We start from the raw sequence: 20,606 nt of genomic DNA, 5'->3' as shown, positions 1-20,606 counted from the left end.
TCACTCATCTTTTATTTTATACAGATGACTGTGGAAAAAACATTAATTTCCAGTTGTGCAAGATTTGGTCTAATCCTTTTACTTCTGTTTACTGTATGCAAGGGAACCGTGGCAAGATTTATTACCAAAAATAAACATTTTACTTGTACTTGAGTATTTTATGTATTACTTACTTGTACTTGAGTACAATTTTAATCAAGTAACAGTACTTCTACTTGAGTAGGAGTACTCTTTACACCTCTGGTAATCGGAAATTTTACGTTACAGCTCAAAAGTTGATGCATTTAGTGAGTATGCATGCATACAGCATGTGTCGTCTTCAAATCTATTTAAACACAGTGAGATGCATTTCTCCTTTTTTACTTGCAGTGAGTGCAGCGTGTGCGTGTGTGGATATTTGGATGAGCATGTCTGTAGGTGTGGGAGTTTTTCACTGGGCAGTATCCCAGTGCACTTATCACCTCAGTGCAGAACCCTGACATTTTGCTCTGGGGAGGAACAAAAAGGATATGGAAGCTAAAAGTCATGCTTTTCTTTGTGTGCTTAGAGATGTGCATTAAAGTGGAGGAGACAGGTTGGCCTATATGAGACAGATTAGGCAGATGATTTATCGATAAGAAGAGAGGTTACATTTGTTTTTTAAACATAGTTTTCCTTCTGTTTACCTTAGTGAGCATGTATATATTAAAGATCCCATATTATACTGTGTTTTATACCATTTCACCTTGGTCTCAGGAGCCCCAAAAAAACATCTTCACCCATCTTCCCGAATTTCAGCGGTCTAATGGTGCAGTCACATCGAACTGAGACTTTGGTGACTAGATTACATTGAAAATCAATGTAAATAAGGCGACATGAAGCGACCTCCTTTCAAGCTTAACTTAATCGCCCGATCTGAGTCGCTGAAAGCTGCTCAAAGTTGAACGTTTTTAACTTTTCAAGCGACTTTGAGTGTTGCCGTGTCGCGAAATCCAATCAGCAACGAGTTTCTCCCCATGTCCCTCCCCCAGTCGTCACGTTGCTGAGGTAGATGAAGCAAACAAAAAACGCAATTATGTTCAAGCGACTCATCGCGGGCAATTTAAGCAACTATTGTCGCTAAAGTCGCGTTCCTGTGTTAAATAGTCACTCTCATGAGCTCCCCTCAGAGCAGGCTGTTTCTGATTGTACTTCCTGGTATGCAAATGAGCTGTCTCTGACCACACCCACTTTGCGTCCAGCTCAAGGAGAGGAGTGTTCACACATCTTATGCTGAATGTCTCCTGATATTATTTGCTCTTGTGTGTTAATGGACACGTTAGCAGCAGTATTAGCTTTTGTGCTAATTCTATACTCACATTTCAACAGCTAGTAGCTTATCATGCCAGTTAGGCTTATGCAATAAAAGACACAAATTGATTTGACTGTTCACCTGCAAAGTAAATAGAGAGGGAGGAGCTCACCTCCGTGTGGGAGGGGCTATTCCTCTTATGACATCATAAACGGAACAGACTCAAACTCTCCTGTCTGAGCAAACATTTCACCAAATGTGAAGCAAACAAGGGATGGAGGAGTCATACATTTTGACATTTGGAGCATCATAATGGGGCTATGGAGATGCATATTACTATTTGAAAACCATTAAAAAGTGACATTTGTATAATTATAAGACCTTTGTTTTATCAGGAAAAGACATAATGTAGGCCTAATGTGTCAATAAAGATAACTGATAAAGGTTGAAGGATTATTTTATAAGATTATCCTGAGGGTTGTGAATTTTTCCCAATAATCACCTCTGAATATTGATAATTGGAGGTTGTATTAGTGTCTAAATTATAAATCAAATATATCTTGCACTGTTGTTCTACATAGATAGTTGTGAATGTAGATCTAGTCGTTGATATTCATTGGGAGGAAATCAGCTGCTTTTTTTTGTTTAGACTTTTTTGTTTTTTCTTCTCGTGTCTTTTGTAACATAAATAGTTTTGATTACAACAGGGATGAGTTTGTTTTGTGTTGTGTAGGTCCTGACCAGACGAGGCTAACTGATTTTGTTCCCGTTCTCTGTAAACAATGCATCGTTTGATTGTTGTGCTTCATCTCCAATGTCAGCACCATCAAACAACAAGTAAAAGGATGGAAAACATCAAAGATCAAAGACTCTCCACTAGATTCTAATAACTGGGGCTTTGTATTTTGTGCTGCTGAGGGACGTCACACACCCACTTAAGCTTTGTTTTTTCAGTATTGAACATGAACAGAACACATGCACATACTAGGCTGGTAATAAATCACTGTGGAATTTAGAGTGAGGCTAGCTTATTAACCTTTGGGTAATAAACAATAGCATATACTATTAATTCTGTGTTTGTTTACGTGACAAACCTCACTGAACTGATGATTACAAATGACAGGACAAATGTACTTGTGTAGCACATTTTTTATACGAGGTAGCTTAATATGCTTAACGTGATAAAAGGAGAAACGTTTGCAATGCAAAATTAAGATTAAACACCAATGTGACGCTCCCTGAGGAAAGCAGGAAGAAGTCGTCCAGGGGGCGTTTTTAAGTTATTTTCAGATTCTGAAAAGCTTTCCAATGGTGTGACACACACAGAAATCCACATTTGAAGTAGTTTATGGCTGTTAATGTCGTCACTCTTTAAAGTGAGCAAGGGAGGAAACACCTGAAGTTTTTGTCTTTGAATTACTTTGCATTAAACGAACCCTCCCAGCAATAGTTGTGAATAGCTATTTGAACCGTTTTAATGCAATTAATATCTTTCCTTTCAGTGCGAGCGTTCAGAAACTGTTTCACTTTTAGGAGCCACTTGTAACACCTTTATCAGATGATGACGTGTTGTCATTACGATGCAATAAATTGCAGCTAAAATTGCTTATTTCTGATTCTGATTTTTCCTCAATATTGCGATTTAATGTGCGATTATTTTTTCAAGGGCTTCTTGTCATGTATTTTTCAATGAACACAAGCAATGAATCACTCTGTTTCATAATATACACAATCAGATTTATTTAAACTTTAAATAAATATAAAATATACATTTTAAAGCACAGATTGCAACAATAAAGCAAAGAAATCTGTGGCTTTACCTCTTCAACATACAGTTTCTAATTAACCTCACGTTTCATGAAACATGTAAACATGTGGACAGCACTTCTTAAACACTCTCTGAACTTAACAGGACAAGAAAAAAAAATAAAAAATCTCAGTCTTTGCAATTAGAAAATTGCATTTTATGATATCGCGATAATATCGCAAATGCAATTAATCGTTCAGCGTTACAGCTGACGTCATGGTTTACGCTGCTGCGTTAAACACACACTCCTCAAGCAGCGTTTGTCTGACTCATTAGTTTGTTGATCAGCTGTGTAAATCCACACCTCTGCACTAAAAAAAGTTGTTTTAAAACCACTGATACGATTATTTGAAGCAGGGAGTACTTAATTTATTACTTCAACTGACATATTTAGCAAAAGCTGCACAACCACCACGAAAATCACTATTTCCTCAGAAAACCAAGGTTTTTGTCCCTTTTCTCGGTTTATCTCATACCAACTTGTTCCAGGTTTTCTCAAGGCGAGTCACATATACAACATTTGTAGAATTAATTGGTAATATAATAAAGTTTAAATAGAGTATAAAAAGCAACAATAAAATCAGTAAAGCATGCCCCGTCTTTAACAGGCATTTTAGAACAAATGATTAAACTAACAATGATGAACGATGAGGCAGATGATGCTCATTGAGCTAAAAGACAAAAAATGTGTGTGTCTTTTAAACCATTTATTTAGTTATATATTTTTTCTACTTTTTTTCTATAAGAAAAATCATACTTTTTTGGTCTCTATTTTAAACCATTTAGTATAAGTAGGCTTCTCTCAGCATGAGATTAAAAATGAGCACAATGCGTATCTAATGACCTTTTTTGATCCATGCCATTAGGCCCAATAAGTCGATTTTTTAATTGCTCTTGGTAGTTTTATAGATTTTTTTTCTCCACAATATTAAATAAGAAAATATAGTTCACACATTTAAATAAATAAAAAAATGAATAAATGATCAAATACATACATTATTTTTAACAGTATATTTTACGTCTGTGCCGTTTGTGCTACTAAAATGTAAATTACAGCTCAAACCAGGAACAGAGACTTTGTATAAATTTTTACAAGTTTTATTTAGAACATTTTTTAATGGTGAATAAATCAAAGGAAAAGTAGCTTTTTTTGCTCCAGCTTTTTACTATTTTGTATGTAAAACTGAGTAACTGATCAGACTTCAATCTTTATAATTAAGATGCAAAATGCTTCGTCAATTATTTTCTTCTTTAATCATCCTGCTTGAAAAGGTCTGACGAGGGTTTATATTTAAAGGAAATGAGTTTGGGTGCGTTATCAATTCACTGCTGGCAACACAAAGCATTATTAATGAAGACGAGCAATTCTTGCTTTATTATTGCTCCGTTTCTCAAGCAAGACCATCAGTGTCAGCATAATTTGGTTTTGTTGAATAACAGACTTCTCAGACAATGTTATTTTGCAGCAGAAGATAGAGATTGTGTCTTTTGTGCTGCCTTTAAGGCATCGTGAGATCAAAATGTTCTTCTGTCTGTGTCACTTCATGGCGTCGCTGTCATTCGTCTGCGAGGGAGGAAGTTGGTTCTGGTGGAACTCAGTAATTATCGTCAGCAAAATTAAAGTTTACAGGGTGAAGTACCTTTTAGAGAAGCAGGCTATCAGATGCTGATTATTATGTTATGTAATGCACTCCTCAGCCGCTGTCAAGATTCTGCCGTAATGGATGTCAAAAAGAGATTTTCTGAGCAATCAAAACTAAATGACAATTACTTTAGACGACTGTGGCTTAATGAAGATTCAGTTTTCCTAAAGTCTTACAATAGATCTTGGGCTTCTGTTGAATAAAAATAAGCTTTGAAGGGCTTTAAAAGGTAAGTAATTGCTTTCAGGTTTTAAGGGTAAATGATACTCAGTGTGTCAGTGCATTGATATACACAAATACGGTTCTTTTCCCATAATCTAGGAGTCGCCAACCTTTCTGAAAGTGTGAGCTGCTTCATAGGTACTGTATAGTCTGAAGGGCTACCAGTTAGAAAAACACTTCTTTAATTCTACATTTTCACAGTTTCACTTTAAACAGAGGGTCAGATAATAATGAAGGCTAGCAGGAACTTAAGAAGGTTGGAAATGTTGAGGTTTCAACTTGAAACACTTTATTTCTCACAATTAATGCAGTTGTTTCATTTTCATTACATTTTATAGAAAATCCCCCCTGTATTTTTAAAGATACATCATCTTATATACTGTATATTATATATAACGTAACACTGACATACACCAGATTTGCAACACTTAAAAATATTTGTCACAGTGAAATGAAACATTATTAGATTATTATTAGATATTAGACTAAGTACTAACTACTGTACAGTACATTACTCATGTGTATTTATCATTGTGATTTTGAATTATAGAAAGTAAATCAGATTTTAGATGGAGCTCATTGGTGACTAGAGCTCCTGAGGGTCCCCTTACATGGTCCATGTGGGCTACCTGGTGCCCGTGGGCACCATGTTGGGGACCCCTGATCTAGTCTAACATACGTCCAAGGTCAGGGGTGTCAGACAAACAAACATTTTAAAGTCATAAAAACAGCTAATTAACAAAATAAAGGAAGTAACATGAATAAAGCCTGTAATACTGTGTTCCACAATAGCGGTTAGTGATCTGTGAACATATTAGATATTGTATATTATTTAGTTTTTAGCATTAAAATGCTTTGTTGTTCTAGGACGGCAGATGAACGACGCTAGAGAAAGTCCGACTTGTAAGACAGTGGTACCCAATGCAACGATCGCGATCTACCTGTTGATCGCGGAGGCATTTTGTGTCAATCGCGCTCATGGGCCGCAAAACTTAATAGTCCGTCCCCATCATGGGTCTGTCAAATCCTCCGTTTCCTCGTTTGGCTTTTTGTGAGTTGTCAACATCAGCCTCTCAGAGAACTCACAAGATTTGGGTTGGAGCCCAATTTTTGATTTGGGGCCCGGAGGCCCACTCCCCATTTCCGTTAATTTCCAAATTTATGGGAACATAGTCGTGTGATATTTCGTTTCAAACGTAATTGAACATAGATTATATTTATGCCTCGCACAATTTGATTTTGGGCCCGAGGGGCCATCCCCCTTTTTTCACCAATTTCCATTAAAGTCGTTTTCTCATTTCTTTGTGAGTCAAATATTGTGACAGTTGGTGGTACTGAATCATTGACACATTACTACCCATTACTCTGTATGTGCCACGGGGGCCCCCGGGGGCCACATCTTTCAAATGACTACTCCTCTATTAATGCTCGGGCTGTAATTTGACATGGATATTCTATGAGCGAATGTTAAGAGCCTCTCTGAAACCTTTTTGATCTAGATTACCATTTTTTGTCGCACAATTTCATTTGTTTGACTTGGTGGAACCGAGTCATTTGACTGAATTCTCGGGAAATTGGTACGTGCTATTCGGCACGGAGACGTTCTGCGGGCCAGGCCGTAGTTCATCAATTATTGAATTGTTATTGATTGTATTTATATTTTTAAATAGGTTTTAATCTAACTCAATTGTCGCTGCTTCCATATTATTGTATTTTAATATACAAATATTTAATCATTGTAATATAACCCTCAAACATAGTAGATCGCGAAGAGCTGTCTATGGTAGACGTAGCTCGCAAGCCGAAAAAGGTTGGGCTCCCCTGGTGTTGGAGCTCCGACTCCAGGTGACGACCCCCAGTCAATTAAACCCAGACTTCTGAGTTGCATTGAACGCAACACGAGGACAGTGACTTCCTGGTGACGATACAGCCTGTGGGCGGGCTTAAGAGTCCACATGTGGGTGCAAGCAGCTGATTGGCTGAAAAGCTTTCGCTCAAAGCTTTGCTTATGCTGGTTATTGGATGAACAGCACCCGGGTGGGCCTGTCCTGGGTGCAGTGGGTGATCGGAGGGTCATCGGTTTGAATCCAACCCGGTCCATCACTGTGGGATGTTGAGGGAAGTCCTTTGACCTTATAACTGCTCGTGTTGTACGCTTTGGATAAAAACTTTTGCTAAATAAATGTGTAATTTTAGTTCTTTTCAATCAAGTAAATAAAAGGTGAGACAGTCAGTTTACTGTAGTTGCACTATGATTGCATATATCATATTTGTGTTGTAAATCTGCTGTGAATTGAAAACATCAAAGCGTTGTAGGTTGTAACTTATTTTGTAATATTTTTCCATCTGATTCACTGACTCATAAAAGCTGGTCCTGGTAATGGGTCGGAAGAATTAATCATGGACGTTTCCTTAGTGACGAAGGCGTTTCATGGCAACTTAAATGAAGACAAATGCCATGAAATCAAACCGTGAGTCACGTTCCACGAACATATATAAAATGATTTCCCTCTTTTGCTCTTTGTCAGGCTTTTGTTTAATTTACAGCTTCTCTGATCACTTAATCAAGCCAGAAGAGTTCGGTCGTTTCACCTGTTAGCTCTGTAGCTAATTGGTTTGATAGAATATTAAGAAAAATGTTTTTTGGCTGTTGGTAAATTAATTTTAATACTTCCTGATTAATGGTGGAAAGCTTGTATTAGTCTGTGAAGGCCTTTTTAGTGCTGCTGTAGAGGAATGAGGTTTAGAAAAAGCTCTTGTGCTAATCATTTAGGTTTGTTAGACGAACATTCTTATTGATCTTTCCCCAAGACTTTTGACTAATTTAATCAGCAGCTGCATTAACATCTATTGACAGAGCGGTTAGTGTTGTAATTCATCGGGTTTATCCTCCCTAAAGTCAAACACATTTTTATGTATTTTTATTTGTTGTCTTTTTCCCCTCGACCATTCCGTAATGTTCAGTTGTAGCCTTGACTCTTTTTTTTTTTCTTTATTGCTCTTTGTTTGGCCATTAATAATAAATCTGCACTTTGAGCTGCTTTGCTAGTAAAAACTTAAGTATAAAAAGTAAAATGTAATCACACATTTTGTTTTGTTTTTGTGTGCATAAGTTGTGCTGTTTTTTTCTGTTTCACTTAATTGGACAAGTCATTTGTGATGCTGCTATACAATAACCATTGTGCACTCTCAATGGAATGGTATTGTGTATGAGAGAGTATAAATGTGTACTCCTGATATCACAATATATCTGCTATAGTTTGTGTAAAGCAGGGAGTGAAAAACAAACGTGCTTTATATTTCACAGCCGGAATTACATTGTCAGTGGCACAAGATGTGTTGAGTCATCTAGTCAGAAGTTTTGCAGACTTGGAAAGTGTGGGTGCATTCCCACTGGTTTAGTGGTGGACTGGGTCTGAATGGGCAGAGGACAGGTGATCATTTTATCACCTTGGTTTGGCTCGATTTGCGTTCAGAGAACAACTTCTGATCCGCTCCAAACTGCCTCGAGTGCAGTTCCATCAGCTATTCAGTTGAGTAGGTACAGAAAGTGAAACCTGAAGAAGAGGTTCTCATCTATGGGTCAAAGCCAGCGCTGTAGAGTGCTGACAAACGTCTTCCTTCTCCGTTTGTTCTTTCACAACATTCAACAATGAAGCAGCAAAAAGTTGGTGTGCTTTTGGTGGTTTTAAAGCCCTGGTTTGTGCCATCCCTAATTCTACTGATCACCAACAACATATCTATGCACTGTACGTCATCAATGATACTTCCTGTGTTTGATCCGCTCCGAGAGCGTTTGTGTTCATGGCGCTCCTAATCGCTCTAGATCTGGATCCGCTTTAGACTTTGTTTCCGTGTTCACACCGACCATATGAAGAGGACTATAAGAGCAAACTTATACTCGATCATTGAACCGCTCTAGGGTCCATCGGTGTGAATGCACCCTGAAACCTTAAAGCTGCTATCCGGAGTTTCTGAGAGAACATCTCGATGTCCCGCCCTCAACAGCTCTACTTCCTCCCCTGTTTCTGCCAATCTACCAGAAGACACGCCTCTACATTTGTACATGTGCATTGCAAAACATAACAAAGTCGCATAACTACAAAAACTACACATTTATTGTTAGAGTTCCATAACTTTTGATTAAAACATGTTTATTACATGTACATGAGAAATGTAACCAAATCCTGGTCTGTTCGGAATCCTTTGAAAAGCAGCAAGTCCCTCCCCCTTTGAAATTCTGTTGCGGTCATGAAGACGTCTACCCACAAGCTTTGTCCTGGACTTTTCTGTTCTTTTTTAGTAGAAGCTTTATACGATGGCAATTGTGAAATGGGTAAGTGGAGTTTTGGAGCGCTCCTCCATGACGTTATGCTGCTCAGTGATTCCTGTTTGATGTTGTGACGGTGCATGCGCATTCACTTTGATTGACAGACGCCCGCTCCAGGAAGTCGAAGCCTATTGGCTGGGCAAAGTCGGCGCTTTCTTGCATTTGTATAAGGATCTATAGGAAGAAGACGGGACTTACAGTATATACAATAATGTATATGAATGACCACCATCAGTAGACCATAGTAAAAGACTAGCTATGTATTTTTTCCGTATTTCAAAAGAATGATACATAAACATAGATTTTTCAAAAACTCTGGATATCAGCTTCAAGAGCAGCTTTGCATTCTCAATTTGGCTTTTTGTTTTAGAATTTGAAATTAAAGCATACCATTATTACCTGGAGTTTAAAACTCATGTCATAGCCCAACCTGTCTAAAAAATCCCTAGAATTCACCTGATGAAACCTTCTAAACCATACTGAGTAATCACATGATAGTTGTACAGGTATTTTATTTATTTTAATGCACTATTATTTTGAATTTATGGATTAATCCTTAAGACACAGGAAGTAGTTTAGGAGAGCTCACTAACACAAATGAAATGGCATGTGAAATTGTAGCGTGTGTACTTTTGATACAAAGGGGGGCACACGTGATTTGATAACACTGCGAAGGGACTAAAAAGGTTGATCAGGTTTCCTTGATTCTAAATCTAAAAGTTGCTGACAGTGTCCTTCTGCCAGTGAATTCAGAAATGGGTCCTTCGACGGCTGCCAAATGGCACCACAGATCCCAGACAGGAAGTTGTGCTTTCCGTTTTGACCCAGCATGTTGCTCATTCCCTTGGCAGCAGAAGAGTTCCATCCACTAGCTGAGCCAAATCATTACATTAACAGCTCGTCTTGGCGAGTAAACTCAGTTTTTTCAGCTTTTTTTACAGTTAGAAGATTAATATAGGAATGATTTAACCTCAGATTCTGTCAGAATAAATGTTGATGTTAAACTATTTTGCATTCATGGTGAAATACTGTATGTTTATTTTATTTCTTTATTTTTTAATGTTTGGTAGGCCCTGACACTATTGGAGACATGAGCAACTGGCGGCCTGGGGGCCACATGTGGCCCTGGGTTTGATTGTGTGCGGTCCCCAAATGCACAAAATGACAATAAAAACTTTTTTTTTTTTAAATCAAAACCAGCAAAAATACACAAAATTATTTAAAAAAAAACACACCGGAAATTAAAAAAAACTGCACAACAGGGCAACACATGTATTTCATAACTCAGAAGACAGCTACAAAAATAACAGAAAAATAAACAAATTGAGAACAAAAATGACTCCAAAAATGCAGAAAATTACAAACCAACAACAAACAAAACGCAGAATGACAAAAAAACACAGAAAGCGACACCAGAAATACACAAAATGACTCAAAAAATGTGCAAAATGACTAAACAAATGCATATAATGACTCCAATAATATACAAAACAAACCCAAAATAAGAGAAAAATGTGCAAAATAACAAAGAAAACTAAACCCATTATTGTTCTCTGCATTACTATATTGAGTCCTTTAGATCAGACGCATCACATCTTTGTGGCCCTCATAGTGATCAGAGTTGCTCATCCCTGCTCTATTGTTTTAGCTATCAGATAAAAAAAACCTTACAATGGAAAAAGCTTGTGTCCAAAAAAAAAAGCCACACTGTTAAAATAACTGTGCTCCTTTTTCTATTGGTAATTAAAATAAATTAAAGCTGTTGGGGATGATTACTAACATTATTTTATAACACAGTGAAGGCCTCACAGATCAGTAAATCAAAGGCATTTAATCCCAAAAACAGAAGAATTCACTTGTTGTTGACATTACTCCAAAAATGCACAAATCAAATCAAGAAATTTAGAGAGAAAATTACAAAACGACTCCAAAAACACACAAATTTAGTGAAAACAATTACACACAAATTAATTAATTAATTCACACAAAATGTGACCAAAAATGCACAAAATTAGCACACAATTATGACAAACACATTGAAAATAAGGGGAAATATACAAAGCGTGTGTGGAGGCGAGCGCCAATTCTCCAAAATACAAAATATAAAATACAAATACATACATTTACTACAAAAACACACAAATATATTAAATATAAACAAAACGACACTAAAATACACATAAATTACTCAAAAAACACATAATGACAGCAAATATACACAGAAAAACTCCTAAAACAGACTAAGGCACTATAAAAACTTACAAGAGAACAAAAACACACACAGAGGAAAAGAAAATACAAAATTACTCCAAAAAAACACAAAATTATTTCAACAACATTATTTTATAACTCAATAAAGACAAATAGATAATTAAATCAAAGGCATTTCTTCCCAAAAAAGGGAGAATTGATTTCGCTGCTTGTTTTTGACTCCACCATAAACATTTGGTATGTTGTCAAATAGTCATGTGACTTGAAGTTTTGAAAAGTTTCACGCTGTGCATTGTGGGATTTGGAGTCTTGTAAAGATGGCACAGAGGCAGAAAAGTTTCTCTTCATTCTTACTGGGATTTCTTGTGTTTCTTTGCCAGAAAAGGAGGGCAGTGATTGGTTTGACTCCATTTTTGTTTAGATTTTTCTATCGTGTTCACCGTGACATTTGGTCTCTCCGATTTCGTTCCGACCCCATTCATTTTTCTTTCTGGAAGCCAAAAAGCAACAGCCTTTCAATCCGTGAAATCATGAGAAATGTGACTCTGGCTGAGTTTTTTTGGGCTCACACTGACATCAGCAGTGGATGAAATACAGGTACAGTTTAAAAAATGTTAGTTATCGTCCTTAGCAGCATTTTTGATAATTCATTTTTGCACTAAGCCCAGTACTTGTGTCCAACGAGTGCCTTTACCAAACCCAAGCTCTTGTGTTTTTCCCCTGCAGTAATAATCTGAGTATTATCATTTGTGCAGCTTCGTTTGGTGACACAATTACTGCAATTGATCTCAAATCACAACCACAAAGAATGCAGTTGTCTGCATGTGGTGTATTAACTCTTTATACTTTACGTTCTAACTTCCTCTATCCAGAGTTCTCTTTAAAAAGTCTTAAAAGGCATTAAACTCATGAAACTAAAAATAAGGCCTTAATTGTCATTAAAATGTCCTAAATAAAGTCTTACATTTTAACACAATGAGTATGATTTCATGATTGTAATTAGTCTCACATTTCAAAATAAATGGGAACATTCGTTTGTTTGTTTTTTTTAAATGTATAAATTGGAATGTAAATTTTTAATAATAATGACTTGGATTTATATAATCCTTTTTTCGAGGCGACTCAAAGCGTGTTCCAGAAACGATTATTCATTCACACCAGTCACTCACATAGTCATACCGGTGGTGGTAAGCTACAATGTTGCCACAGCTGCCCTGAACAGAAGCGTGGCTGCCATTTCGCACCTACGGCCCCTCTGACCACCAACAACATTCATTCATAACTCATGCCCATTCATACAAGGCAATGTGGGTAAAGTGCCTTGCCCAAGGACACAACGACAATGACTCGGAAAGAACGGGATTTGAACCCCTAACCCTTTGGTTACTAGAGGATCCACTCTACCACTGAGCCACGGTTGCCAATTTTTACAAAAATTGCCTGTCCAACAAACAATTTTTCTCAATGTTTTTTATTTTTTGTGTTTTTGTTGTTGTTTTTATGTATTTTTCTGCTATTTTTTTTAGTCATCTTGCGTTTTTGTAGTGATTTTGATTATTTCGGTCTGTTTTTTTCCCTTACCCCGGACTCAAAACGCCCTCACTTTGTTGTTGTTGTTGTTGTTGTTGTGTATACGAGTACGCATCGACGCTCAGAGCTCGATTTTCAGTTGGGGGCCCCAAAAGAAAAAAAAAAACAAAAGTTAATTTCTCATTTATTTGCGAGTCAAATTTTACGACAGTTGGTGCTACCGAATCATTGGTACATACCAATATATGAATGGAGGGTTTGGTGTAGTTGCTGAAATTAAGTAAAAATAAGCAAAAATAGGATCAAATTGTTCAAAAATATGCTTAGTTTCTCGCAACCTCTGTGTGTGTGTGCGCGCGCGCGCGCGCGTGTGTGTGTGTGCACAAATGCATCTGAATCTCTGAAGTCAGTTTAATTCATGTGATACTTCAGGTAAATGCACAAATTGACTCAACAGAAGAAAGCATGCAGAATAATACACAAATGGTAAATAATAATGTTAAATGCACAAAATTAACTAAAATAAACAAGACAACTAAAGATGCACAAAAATAACAGAGAAATTGACAAAATTAAACAAAATGATTCAGAAAATAGAAAAATACTCAACGTACATACACACAAATAACTGGAAGATATATGAAAACAACGATACAAATACAGTGATTCCAAAAACACACAAAATTATTCAACAATAAAGATATTATTTGCATCACTAATTGCATTTTGTATCAACAATTAACATAAAAAACAAGCATTTTTGCATTTGTCTGACACATTTTAGTTTTTAACACAAATATTTGATTAAATTTGAGAGTTTTTTCTAATTATTTTTTATCTTATGCTGTATTCAAATAATTGCCACAAATGAAATCATGTTTTTTTTTTTTTGTAAATAAACATAACATCATACATTTCAGAAATGTAAAAGCAGCGCGTTAAAGGTGGAGCAGTTGACACAGAGTGAAAAACACCTTCCTGCACAAAAATGAAGGCTTTTGATTTGTTGCCTTGTTTACAAACACACACTTAAATATATTAATATTACCAGGTTAACCTTCCATTACAAGTTGCTGTTTTTTATGCTTGGCTGTTTTTTGTCAGTATTTTACTGTGTCCTCCATGTATGAGTCATCATATTTAAGGAGGCTTTCTCTTTTTTACATTAAACTAGTGGTGGGTGGATTTTCAGTTTCCTCTGGGTATGAAATCATGTCACCAAAAGATAAAGGTTTGGATTTGCTACCGAAAAGAGTCATAAATATTAAGAATTTGAAAAAGCAAGCATGTCTCGTCCTCGATGATGCATGTTCACCAAAAACACACAAAATGAAAGAGAAATGCATACATTTACTCCAAAAACACACAAAGTATATTAAAAAAATATTCCAAATGACAGCAAAAATACACAGAATGACTCCGGAAACAGACTGAATGACTCCTAAAACACACAAAATACCTTCAAAAACACAAAAATCGACTCCAAAAGCACAAATTTAGAGAGAAAAGTTTTCACTAAATGACTCTTATATCACGCAAAATGACAACAAAAAGACACATTCCACCAAAAATGCACAAAATGACAGCAAAAATACACTAAATTATTTTAAAACACACAAAACAATGACAAAAAACATAAGAAAAAAGGGGAAATATACAAAACGACAACATAATTACACAAATGACTACAAAAATACACAGAATGACTCCAGAAACAGACAAAATGACTCACAAAAAACACACAAAATACCTTAAAAAACACAAAAATGTAGAAAGAGAAAAAATTGCAAATTGACTCCAAAACACACAAAATGATTCTTAAATCACACAAAACGGCAACAAAAATACACATTACTCTACAAATGCACAAAATGACAGCAAAAATAAACAATTTTAAAAAAAAAGTAAAACACACAAAACAATGACTGTGTGCGTGTGTGGAGGCGAGCGCTGATATTTTCTGAAGTCAGAGTCACGGAAGGCCTGAGGTAACTGGATTAGGCTCACACACCCATTCCTGTTGATCCTCTGCAGCTCCATCACATAAAGACACACACACACACACACACACACAGACTTTCACACTCTTGCATAATGTCCTTTGCTACACTCATGTGCTTCTATAAATACTGAAATACATGCAAACAAACAATCCACTGCTGTCGTGGCTGTTTGATGTTTTGCAGTGAAAAACGAGCTGTAAAGAACAATCTGATATGCTGCCCTGAATGTTTGATTTGCGTTGCCTGTCGACTGTATTTTAAAGATAAGACTTGTGTTCTTTTACATATTTGCTGCCGTCAAATTGCATGACAAGAGCGTAATCAATGAAATTCAGTCATTTATACGTTTCCACACTTCCTCCCTGCACAGCTACTGTATGTTTTTTCTGTTTTATCTCCAGCCCTTTTTTTTGGAAACAGAATTGGTTAAAATGACATAAATTTTACGGCTTTTAAAAAGTGCACAAAATGCTTGTAAAGCTTTTGGATGTTTCAACGTGATGAGTGGGGAGTTTATTTCCTGCTTTCATGGATTTAGTTTTTATGGATCCTTAATTTATGGATTTGGTTTTGATTTAGAGCCACATGTGGCCCTTGGTTTACAATAGCATACTACTGTGCCCCTGAAGAAACTGCACAAAATGACTTAATATATGAAAAAATATACAAAATGACAACAAGAACACACTAAACAAAAACGTGCAAAATGTCCCTAAAAATGCACAAAACATGGACAAAATAAATGCACAAGATAACACAAAAATGGTCCCAAACAAAATAACTCCAAAAACACACACCAGCAAAAACACACAAAATGACAAGAACACAGAAAACTGTAAAAAGAAACACACACACACACACACACACACACACAAACAACAAAAATACACAAATTGACCTAAAAAAAACAAAAATTAAAATACCAAATGACAAGAACACACTAAAAAACTACAAAAACACACAAAACAAGAACACACTAAACAAAAACATGCAAAATGTCCCTAAAAATGCACAAAACACCAACAAAAAAATGCACATAATAACACACAAATTGACCCAAACAAAAAACTCGAAAAACACACAAAATTTTAATAAGAACATACAAAACTACTACAAAAACATACTAAAAACCAACAAAAACACACATATGACTTCAAAAACACACATAACAGCAATAAAAACATACAAAATGACTCCAAAAACACACAAAATGACAAGAACACAGAAAACTGTAAAAAGAAACACACACACACACACACACACACACACACACACACAAACAACAAAAATACACAAATTGACCTAAAAAAAACAAAAATTAAAATACCAAATGACAAGAACACACTAAAAAACTACAAAAACACACAAAACAAGAACACACTAAACAAAAACATGCAAAATGTCCCTAAAAATGCACAAAACACCAACAAAAAAATGCACATAATAACACACAAATTGACCCAAACAAAAAACTCGAAAAACACACAAAATTTTAATAAGAACATACAAAACTACTACAAAAACATACTAAAAACCAACAAAAACACACATATGACTTCAAAAACACACATAACAGCAATAAAAACATACAAAATGACTCCAAAAACACACAAAATGACAAAAACACACTAAGAAACAATAAAAACATACAAAAAGACAACAAAAACACACATAATGGCAACAAAATGACTCCTAAATTGACTGACTTGTGATGTGCATTGTTTTGTTGAACTGTGACTCAGATTCAGTTGTTGTTTTTTTTTTTTTTTGGATGAATAAAATCACATTAACTGTCACTATGGTGGTGTGATGGAATGGAATCGTGACAAAGCGCTAACTGCCGTCCTCGTTCCACTTGCTTGTTTCCTCCTCTTACTGCACGTGCACAGAAGACTTTTCATTCATTGTTCACCTACTGGGAGTCGTGCACACCCTGATGCTCTTTATCTGTGAGTTCCAGCAGAGTGCGTCTCACTCATTCTTATCCTTAATGTTTATCATGAAAGCTTTCCTTTCATCACCACTTTAGTTCACTTTTATTTTCCCCTCCTTCATTTTCTACCGGTGTGATTGGAGTGCTCGCCTTGTTTACCACCACCATGGCTTTTTCTGAAGCGTGAGGACGTGGTATCTGTACCTGCAGCTGATGCCCTACTCAGCTTCAGTTTGATCTAAAGTTCACATGAAATGTAAGCACCTCAATTTACCAATGAAGACAGAAACTCTATACAGTATGTTTTCATTTTGTTTTATTAGAACAGTGGTCCATGATGGTCCATTGTTCTATGAATATGTGATAACTACATGTAGTGATTAATCGGAATATTATCCACTGTTATCCAGGAAGTTTACAAATATTTGTGTCATCTCAAATATGTAAATCTTTTTTATTCAGAAACAAAATGGGTTAAAAGTGACCAAAAATGGTGAAAAATGTGGTGAAATGGGGATTTAAAAAAACACAGAAATTAGTTAAAAGTTGCAAATTAGAGTGGCCAAAAACTGACAGAAAAAGCAATACAAAGGGTTCAAAGTGTCAATATCGGCTTTAAAGTGGCAGAAAAAAGTTGGAACAATTGGTTTAAACTGGCAAATAATGGGCATGACAAATCGTGAATGTTGTTAAATTGGCAAAAATAAGCATGAAATATGGTGAAAATAGGTTAAAAGTGAGAATAATGGGTCAACATGTGACATTAGGTGGAAAAAGTGGTGGAAAGGGTTTATAAGTGCTGAGAAAATGTTCAGAAATGTGATGGAGAAGTGTCAGAAATGAGAGTAATGTAGCAAAATGCATTTAAAGGAGCAAAAATATGGCAAGAAAAAGTGATGAAAATAGGTTAAAATGTGGTGAGTTTGGTGTAGTTGCAGAAAAAGGTTAAAAATAAGGTTATAAAGAAGGTGTATTATTTGCGCCATAGTACTGTATATAGTCATCTTAAAGATGTAAATCCTTGTTTTAATCAGAAATAAAATGGGTTAAAAGTGACCAAAAATGGTGGAAAAGGTGGAAAAATTGGATTTTAAAAACCACAGAAGTTGGTTAAAAGTTGCCAATTAGAGTGGGCAAAATGGACAGAAAAAGTGGTAACAATTAGTTTAAACTGGCAAATAATGGGCATGACAAATTGTGAATGTGGTTAAATTGGCAAAAATTAGCATGCAATATGGTGAAAAGAGGTTAAAAGTGATAATAATAGATCAACATATGTGACATTTGGTGGAAAAAGGTTTATATGTGCCCAAAATGTCTTGAAAGTGAAAATAATGTGCTGAGAAGGCATTGGAATTTGATGGAGAAGTGGCAGAAATGGGAGTAATGTAGCAAAAATATATTAAAAGCAGAAAAATTATGGCCAGAAAAAGGGATGAAAATAAGTTTACATGTGGAGGGTTTGGTGTAGTTGCTGAAATTAAGTAAAAATAAGCAAAAATAGGCTCAAATTGTTCAAAAATATGCTTAGTTTCTCGCAACCTGAAGGTTGACAACGGTGTGTGTGTGGGTGTGGGTGTGGGTGTGTGTGTGTGTGTGTGTGTGTGTGTTGTGATGAAGGGCTTTAAACATCTGTGTTGTTAGCTTCCCGCTCAGCGCTGCAGGCTGCTAGTGACATAATGGTCTAGGATGTGTTTCCACTTTAGTCTCTCCAGCTTCGTCGTAATCAATCATTGTTTGAAGTCCTCACTATCAGTGTTGCTGCAGTCATCCCCCGCGGCTCCGGCTACGGCTAACTACTTTCTGCTAGCTACCTCCATGCCTGATAACAAGTGTATCAAAAGCCTGAATTTAAGTTTGTTCAAGTACGACTGTTTTCTACTGTCAAACAAATCATTAAAATATACATTTTTCTAGGAAATTGTAAAAACTCAGTGTTTACCCAGATTTTAATTACATTTTTAATTTACAATTATTTTAATAAACATCTGACATCGGCCACAACTTTCAGTGAAAACAGCAGAAATGTGTTGGGAATTCACTTTAACAGAGTTTTTATTGGAAAACACAAGAAATCACAGTAAGAATGAAGGAAAAACTCTCCAACGCATCCGTCTGCAAGACTCCACATCCCACAATGCAATGCAGGAAACGTTTCCAACAATGTCATTGAGATTGTGTTTACAGTGGAGATCAAAAACAAACTTTCCAACTACAATATCAACCTTTTGCACCTTTGATTTATTGATCTATGAGGCGTACACTGTGTTTATCTGATAATAAAAAAAATCAAATACCACCGCCACTGGCTTTAAAACTCCTTTATTATTGTAAATCTTATTTTAAGTTATTGTTTATTTCTCATTCTTGTTGAGGTGAAAAGGTCATGATCAATCATACAGTAAAGCTACATGTTTCCTGCATTTTGTGGTGGGATTAGGGATGTACTTCTTTCTTTTTCTTTTTATGACCGATAACAGGCGTTCAATAACTGATTAATAATCGTCTCACGTTCTCCATTTCAACCTTTGTTTTATGGATTCTGGACAGGATTATGTTTACTAAACACTCGGTCACATGTTTTCAGGGGAGAGATAACGTGTAAATGCGTGATATTGTCCCAAAACATGCATTTGCAGTGTTCCCGTGTCATATTTAAAAAATGTGCACATTCTCATAAGTAGCTGAATACAATAAATAAATAAATAAATAAATAAATGGGATATAAAATTGAAAATATATCTGAGGCAAAATGAGCTGGTGTTAGATGTTTCATAATTTTATACCGTGTGACATGGAGTCTGAAGGGGACGTGTCAGGCCATGCTGTGATGATGTCATTAGCTGTCAAAAGCAGATGTCATCAGCGTCACCTTAAACACTGTTTCCAGCTCCCACTACGATGTGTGCATCCAGTGCTGTGTAGCATGCGCACATGCTAAAGCTAACGTGCATGTGTGTTCTGTGTGTGTGTTTGTGCTTTGGACACAAGGCACCCTGGGGTGTCAGAGAGAGGATAGCTGGTGCATCATTATCTCCAGTAAGGGATTAACTGGTGCTCCCAGCATTCCCCTTAAAGCTGTACCAAAATGAAATGTCAGGAAGAGGAAGAGGGATGGAAACATGGGAAAGATGCTCTTAAATCAGCTCAATCTTCTATGATTGATTACACATTTTTACATTTTTTTATACTTCAGCGATTTCTCTGCACAAGTGTGTTGTTAGAAAATGTGTACGATTTTTAGTGTGTAAAAATAAATAAATAAACAGCATTTCTGACTAGGGATGTAAGAATATGTCCTAAAACAGCTAAATATCGATGCAAATAACGGGATTAAAGTGGATACAGCACAGTATGTGCTGTGATACTCTGCTTAAAGCTCCAGCACTATGCTATTTTTCACCCATCTCCATGTGTTCTAAGAACCCCAACAACATAGTATTAGAGGTTTATTTTCCAGAGCTTTAGCCCTCTGAGCAGTTCTAGGAACACGCTGTTTTGGGGCCGACTTATATTATATTATATATATATACATATTCACAGCTGATCACTAGCGATTTTTTCTTTTTGTTATCCACACACTTGTTATTGTTTTCAGCCAAAAAAACTGCACTTTACAGTAAAACACATGGATATTTAGGTGGCTATTGTGATTGT

General features: G+C 36.1%; 1 protein-coding gene across 1 annotated transcript in view; it reads left to right on the top strand.

Moving 5' to 3' along the window:
* Nucleotides 1-20,606, top strand: part of ipo11 (importin 11) — a 147,587-nt gene that overhangs the window by 114,496 nt on the left and 12,485 nt on the right. The window lies entirely within an intron of this gene.

Source organism: Gouania willdenowi, chromosome 9 (assembly GCF_900634775.1).
Source record: "Gouania willdenowi chromosome 9, fGouWil2.1, whole genome shotgun sequence".
Lineage (NCBI taxonomy): Eukaryota > Metazoa > Chordata > Actinopteri > Blenniiformes > Gobiesocidae > Gouania > Gouania willdenowi.
Note: the sequence above shows the minus strand (reverse complement) of the source record. Positions and strands in the feature narration are given on the sequence as shown.